Consider the following 7,863-nt stretch of genomic DNA (forward strand, 5'->3'; position numbering starts at 1 on the left):
TTGAATTACACACCCTCTATATAGAATGAACTCCCTCAGCTTCATAGAGTCCAACTTCATAGAAAAATATGACATTTCAAAATCCAACATGAAATACTCCTGTAATACCATTCTGGCATCCGGTAGACTTCTATGCGACATCATTTAGATGTTATATAAAGTATCTAAAATACGTTCATAGTTTTTAAAAAAAAAAAAAAATTGTGTCTCAATCCTAAAATGTCTTGGTGATGCTAAACTCCTGGCCATCTCTGTAGATGTGTCGAATGGGAGAATGCATGAAACAGTGACGTGTGAAACGGCGGACACTGTCGCTTTAACAAACAGACAGCTAGATCCAGCATTTCCAATGTGTGGGTTTGCAGTGATTATCTTTTCATTCGCAACCTTGAGCTGCCCTTGCCTGTTCCTATTCATTTCTGTTCTCCTTTATTGTATTTTTTTTTTACCGGCTCCCAGAGTTTTCACTTTGCTGTATCTATTATATGTATTCGATCCATTCTGTGTTTCTCTCGCTCGCTCGCCGCTGTACTAATAATCGCTTCTTTTTCTCTCTCTCTCTCTGTCTTTGGCAGCTCCAGTCTAGTGGCAATGCGAACAGGAATGAAACTCCTGTGGATGGAAATAAAGGTAGACTCAATTATTTGCCCTTTTTCTCCTTCAACAGCAGGGGGCGATGTTGGGGCTCTCCGAGAGGAAAATAAAGTTTAGTCCACTATATAATTTTAGGACTGAGACGTCATTAAAAAAAACTGTATGAACAGAATGTAATTCTTTTTATTTAACATCATGTAGTCAAAGAAACTACAAGATATGACATCACACAAAAAAGTCTATACCGGAAGCCATCCTAGTAGTGCAGTAGTATTTCATGTTTAGATTTTGAAATGTCATGTTGTTTACATTTTTCGTTTCTGGAAAACTACAAAGCGCTGGTGTGTATTTCAACATGTTAACGTAACATTATTCAACAGGTTTCATTCGACTTCACTCATGTTAATGACGCTATCGACCTGATCAAGTTTAAGGATGACAGAACGTTCTGTTTTTAAACACGAAGTGTAACATTACCTGGTTCAGTTCACATGACAACACAGCATTCTAGAATGTTAGCTACAGTAACCCAGCAGCATGATGTAGTAGTATTATGGTCTGGCACTGTCTGCTGTGTGATTGGCAGTGTCTTTTATAAACGAACACTTTCCTTTAAAAAATACGTTTTAATTTATTGTTCCTATAAGCTTTCAATGTCAGGTTGTCTTTCCCACATTAGTCAAGTTAATTACTGCTCTGCTTCACAGAAGTATCATTAGGTCTCATTTAATTATACACTGTTAGTAAAAGTGTCAGAGTGAATCTTTTCTTTATCTTATTTCTCTCTCTCTCTCTCTCTCTCTCTCTCTCTCTCTCTCTCTCTCTCTCTCTCTCTCTCTCTCTCTCTCTCTCTCTCTCTCTCACTGTCTATAGCGAAAGGTTTTTCATCACCCTATAGAATGAACTAATTCTGCTTCGTAAAGTCGAATGAAACCTGCTGAATAATGTTACGTTAACACGTTGAATTGCACGCCGCTTGTATACTTGACGAAAAATGCGACATTTCGAATTCTAACATGAAATACTGCTGTACTACTATTGTGGCTTCCGGTTCTCCCTTTGTAGTTTGTTTGATTACATGATGTTAAATACATTTATTTATTTATTTATTTATTTATTTATTTATTTATTGTCAACAGAAAAGGCGGAAAACTCTTCCGGTAAGCCGACAGAGGAGGAAGAGGAGGTGGATATCGATCTGAAAGCGCCGGAGACAGAGAAAGCGGCCCTCGCCATCCAGAACCAGTTCCGACGATTCCAGAAAAAGAAGAAATGAGGAATGGAAGAGAAAAACACCCCAATTACAATGAAGCATGACCCCCTCTCTCCCTCTCTCCCTCCCCCCGGCAACTCTCATCCCCTCTCTGTCTGATTGAATCCCCCTGAAGAGAATCTGTGAACTCACTGTTATCAAGCGATATTATTATTATTATTATTATTATTATTATTATTATTATTATTATTATTATTATTATTAATCTGGCAGACGCCTTTATCCCAGGCGACTCATACATGTGTTATAGGACAGTACAGGGTTACAATACTTTGTATTTAAATACAGTGTAAGTGTACAGTCAGTGCAAATAATAATAATAATACTACTAGAATACACTATGAACATGATGCAACAAGTTAGGATTACAGCCAGCTATATCTATAACGACATAGTAAAACAATACACAGGGCACTTCTGGGAACTGAAAAAGTATTGCATAGATTTCAAGCAACACGGTACACTGTCGTACAAGGGACGAGAGATATCTTCATCTATTGCTCTTCGGTTAGGTTACGACTCCATGTACACCAGCACAGCTCGGGCTTTTCAATTCACACCCCGGTGGATTCTGGGAAGTGTAGTCCTGCTGTGAAAGGTACACCCGATTCGATTCAGATCAGTCGATTCAATGGGACATTATCATCCCATAGGAATGGGCCAGTAGGTACCTGCTAGCCTCCCACAACAGGTAGAGTCTGTCCAGATCAAGCACTTTAATGGTCGCCGGATGTAGTAGCCGCTAGAGGGCGCTAAAAAGCGGTGTTGAAATAATAGTACATATTTAATAGTAACAGTTAGGGTTAGGGGCTGAGATTAGGTTTAGGGGTAGACTATAGTTTTAAGGGTATGGGGGGTAGATTTGGGGGTTAGTAGGCTAGTAGGTACCTACTGGTCCATCCCGATGGGATGATTTTTGCTTGATAACGTCCCATTCAAATGACTGATCTCAAACAGATCGGCTGACCTGAGACAGGTCAAACGGACCACAATGCACTGGGTGGGAGATGTCTTCAAACTGGAAAGCCTACAAGGAGATTTGAAATTATCAGCCTGTTTTTTTAAAAAAAAAAATGATCCCGTTCTACATTTCGTTTAAGCCATGTGATGACAACGGTATAGCTGTAATAAATAACCTGTATCGTTTATATATATTTATTGTTGATATTTTTGCTAGTTTATACCTAATCGTGGTATATTAATTATATATACATATAGTTTCAATCTCTCGATTTCATGCTGATATATTGCTGACGCTATAAACTGTAGCGTTAATTACACTGTGGTAGATGCACACACTTGCGTGTGCAGTGACGTTGACGTTGTTAGAGATCCCTGTGTTCGATTATGATGTCACTCTAACACGTCAATGCACTTCGCTCTCCAGCTGTGATAAAAAAACGCACGAATGCAAATCATGCACTTCTCAGTGGATCCACGACGTCATTGACCTCACACTAATCCCCGCGTCATCTGTGTGCGCTTCATGGGTGTTCATTTGAAAGCGATCAAACACCCTGTTTTTATTAAAAAAAAAACTAGAATCAAACGAGTGAAGTTATATATTGCGAATTCTCTCAAACGGGTTAAATGTGGCTTTATATATATATATATATATATATATATATATATATATATATATATATATATATATATATATATATATATATATATTATGTGTTTATTTAGCAGACGCCTTTATCCAAGGCGACGCACAAAGACTAAGGTGTGTGAACTATGCATCAGCTGCAGAGTCACTTACAACTACGTCTCACCCGAAAGACGGAGCACAAGGAGGTGAAGTGACTTGCTCAGGGTCACAGAGTGAGTCAGTGGCTGAGGTGGGATTTGGACCTCCTGGTTACAAGCCCTTTTCTTTAACCACTGGACCACACAGCCTATAATTTCTGTAACAGTAACATGATTTTGTGCAGGGAACGCTTTGAAATTAGGACCCCCAATGCCTCACGTAATACCATACGGTTAAAGAAACGTTCTTGTTTTGCAGTCGCCCGTGTGTTTTAACACTGTGATTACTGCTGTGGTTCGACAACAAAGGCGGGCACGCCTTCTTTGACAAGGGAGAACGGAACGAGGTCGCGCTGAAGCTGTCAGGGGGTGGTTCAGATGTTACAAACAGCAATGTTTGTAATCTTCTGAAACGCCCAAGCTTTCAATTACTCGCATCTGTTTTCTTTATTCCATAAATGACGTGCAATGGCTGTGTTTTTGTTTATTTTTTATTTTAATTGTGTTTATTATTCCAAAGGACAGTAATGCTACAAACAGTAACCTCTGCATACGTGTTTAATGAACATTCCCAGGACCTGAGAAGTCAGGAGTTCAGTATATGATAGAATACGTCACTGTTTGTTTGACTGTGAAAATTCAACCCCCCCTCCTCCTCCTCCTCCTCCTCCTCCCCCCATTGAATCTGTACTTGTATTGAATTGTAATACTCGATAATGAAGCTACAATAAAAGCGACCAGTCCATATTCTGGAACCTGCTCTGAGAATTCATTTGAGGTCGGTGTTCTTTTTTTTCCCAGAACTTGTAAGTCTCGCGCCTCGTTAACTGGAGGAATTCGTTCCTGTTTCCTCTCACAGCCTGAAGGAGGCAAGAACCATATTTTTTTAGCCGTAAGCTTTGTTGTGTTTGTTTTTGTTTTATTTGTATCACGTTATGTTTTCAATCCCTTTTTCCTTTTCGTTTCGAGAGCCCGGCTCTTGAGCTGCGAATTTCTAAATTATTTTGTACTTTTTTTTTTCTTTTTTCCGCTTTTTAGTTGTTGTTGTTCTGAGTTTATAACTTTATTATTGTATGTTCTGATTTAAAAAACAAACAAACAAAAAAAAACATGATGTATTCAATTTTGCATGATCGCAAAACTTTCCTTATTCAAAAATGTTAGTGCGCATGCGTTCTTTTATTATTATTATTATTTATTTCTTAGCAGACGCCCTTATCCAGGGCGACTTACAATCGTAAGCAAATACATTTCAAGTGTTACAATACAAGTAATACAATAAGAGCAAGAAATACAATAACTTTTGTTCAAGTGTGACAAACCACAATTCAATAATACAGCAGATAATAGTGATAGTTACATCAGGATATGATTAAATAGTGATAGTTACATCAGGATATGATTAAATAAAAAGTACTACAGGTTAAACACTTGGCAGATTACAGTATTCTGAAGTACAGGATTAAATGCAGTAAAATAGGGGGCAGATAAGAGCAAAATAAAGCACATTTACATGAAGGGTGATAGTGTCCCAGGATACAAACAGAGGAGTTCTACAGGTGCTGTTTGAAGAGGTGAGCCTGAAGGAGGCGCCGGAAAGTGGTCAGGGACTGGGCAGTCCTGACATCTGTAGGAAGGATTCTGGTTGACATACTTTCCTGAGATTATAAAAGCATACATTGTGTGTGTGTGTGTGTGTGTGTGTGTGTGTGTGTGTGTGTGTGTGTGTGTGTGTGTGTGAGGCTCTTTGAGCTAATTTGTATATATATATCCAAGATCAGGAACAAATTAATTAGGGTTAAATATTCAGCCAATGAAAGCTGTGGTCCTCTATAAACTCCTATTGCTGTAAGTTGTATTATCAACGTTCTGTACGCACTTGGGCTCACAGAGCGACGTCATGTTCTGGCCAGAAGATTTCAGTTGAATTGGGGGATGAATTGCAGATGCAGCAACCTAAGCCTCTGCAGTTTGTTTTTACAGACTGCGCTGTCAACGTGCCTTGTGTAAAAATGAAACCGCACAGGGTATTAAACTGTGGAAGAATTCAGAACGCGCAGTGGAGCCCCTGCAGAGACCATTCCGGCCACAAGAGGGAGCCAGACTACCACATCTGGTCGTGTATAACTAAAGGTGCTGTAAAATGACGGTATAATAGTATGACTGTAATAGGGCACACCTGCAGTTCATTTCAAACAGCGAGACAAAAGGAACACGGAGCCACACACGGTCAAACGCAGGAGGCTTTTCAGAAGTTGTTTAAGACTCCTGATTAAAGCACAAAGCGGTCTAACATTTTCACAGACGAGCGCTTGTTGTTGACTGAGCGGAGATTGAAATTCTCATCTGGCGGTGTTGTGATACATTTGCACACCGCTGTATGTCGCTCCTTCCTCTTTCAGTTGGTTGGCAAACTAACAGCAGGTTGATAAAATAAAAAGGTCCAAAGTGTTTGATTACCCTTCCAAAGGTCATTTCAAGTGAAAGTATTTTTTTTAAATGGTTTTCACTGAAGCACGGACTGTACGAAGTGAAGCTGGAGAACGTTTCTATAACAATCTTCTGCATCTAGTGAGTTTAATTTAACGTCAAATGAAAAACGAACCTGTGCAGGTTCCATAGCTGTACAAGAACACTGAGGTAATCATTGACGATCCAAACTGAGTGGTTATCATGGTTGTTTTTAAACCAGCCTGTGTTTATGACACTTAGCAATGCAACGCCCACCTGCTAATTAGCTCTGCATTACAGAAGGTTGGTTTGTGTCCTCTGGTTGAGAATCACAACTATTTCCCACTATGGACTGGCAAGCCAATATGCAAACAGATGCTCAGTGAAGGTTAGAGACTGCCAAACTGCATTGCGTTTTACATCAGTGTCGTTTCTTAACGACTTCTCCTCCCACCACTATCGCTCTGACTGTATCACGATTTGCCTCCTGTTTGGTGATCTGGTCGCTTCGGAGAAACCTGTTTCAAATCCTTTCCAATCACGACCGTGTGACACGTGGAAATAATAAAACGTATGACTAGATCATTAATCTGTGATTTGTACTGTGGTACTGAGTTCATCAAATAACATAAACAATTCCACTCCACCCTCAATTTCCTCTTCAGTTTCGATTAATTACGTTCCCCTCGGCGCAGTGATTTCCTCACAACAGCTGCTCAGGAGACCTGAAGTTTCAGCGATCCCACGAGCGAGCCAGCTTCCTCTTTTACACCCAGAATATCGAGAGCGAATGTCAGCGAGCTACCGCCCCCTAGAGGACTAAAGCCGGCCCTGCAGGGAACGATACGTCATTGTTTATTGGTTCTCATTGAATAATTGAATTGTCTCTATATATGTGTATGATCAATTATACTGTAGTTTCTTTTTTTAATCATAGGCAGAAATGTGCGTGTTTCCTTGTAGTTGAAAGACCTGTTAATGTGGAATATGTTACCAGGTAAGACTGAGAAATGTGAGCTGAAGTTTAATTTCTTTATAAGTTTCATGAGGCTGTGTGGTCCAGTGGTTAAAGAAAAGGGCTTGTAACTAGGAGGTCCCCGGTTCAAATCCCACATCAGCTACTGACTCATTGTGTGACCCTGAGCAAGTCACTTCACCTCCTTGTGCTCCGTCTTTTGGGTGGGACGTAGTTGTAGGTGACTCTGCAGCTGATGCATAGTTCACACACCCTAGTCTCTGTAAGTCGCCGTGGATAAAGACGTCTGCTAAATAAACAAATAATAATAATAATAATAATAATAAACCACTTAAGTGAGTCGAACCTTGATCTGTAACTAGCTTCACCTTTGATAGCGCGTGATTTTAAAAAGCAGATGAAGGTGTTGTTATCTGTATTGTAAATCAGAAAAAAAACTGGAGCTCAGCCTGAACTCAAAATGAACAAAGTTCTTGTTAACAGTTAATAAACCCATACAATAAAAAATTAAAATTGAGTGTTGTCTGATTGATGATGACAGTTGTGTATTCAGGCAATATTTTGCTGAGACAAAACAGTCCGAATTTCTTTTTTGTCCTCTTTGTCATTTCATTGGAACCGTTTTAAACAAACAACTTATAGGGGAATGTATGACGTTTCTATCTACGGCCTTCTGTTTTAAAACACTCCTTGTAAAACACTCGTTATATTAAACCAGTTAATGATTAATTAATGTACCAGAGGGTGTTGTTTTTATTATCTACAGTCAGAGTGAAAGTATTTTTTACCTCTTCTGTTTTCGGGGCACATTCAGCTGCAG

At 39.4% G+C, this 7,863-nt stretch overlaps 1 long non-coding RNA gene across 1 annotated transcript; it reads left to right on the top strand.

Annotated features, from left to right (window-relative positions):
- Nucleotides 1–200: 200 nt before the first annotated feature.
- On the top strand, nucleotides 201–4,388 carry LOC131728480 (uncharacterized). The gene is made up of 2 exons (XR_009322691.1): nucleotides 201–630; nucleotides 1,734–4,388. It is a non-coding gene; the product is annotated as an uncharacterized LOC131728480 (long non-coding RNA).
- The last annotated feature ends 3,475 nt before the right edge of the window (nucleotides 4,389–7,863 follow it).

This window comes from Acipenser ruthenus, unplaced genomic scaffold (genome assembly GCF_902713425.1).
Source record: "Acipenser ruthenus unplaced genomic scaffold, fAciRut3.2 maternal haplotype, whole genome shotgun sequence".
Lineage (NCBI taxonomy): Eukaryota > Metazoa > Chordata > Actinopteri > Acipenseriformes > Acipenseridae > Acipenser > Acipenser ruthenus.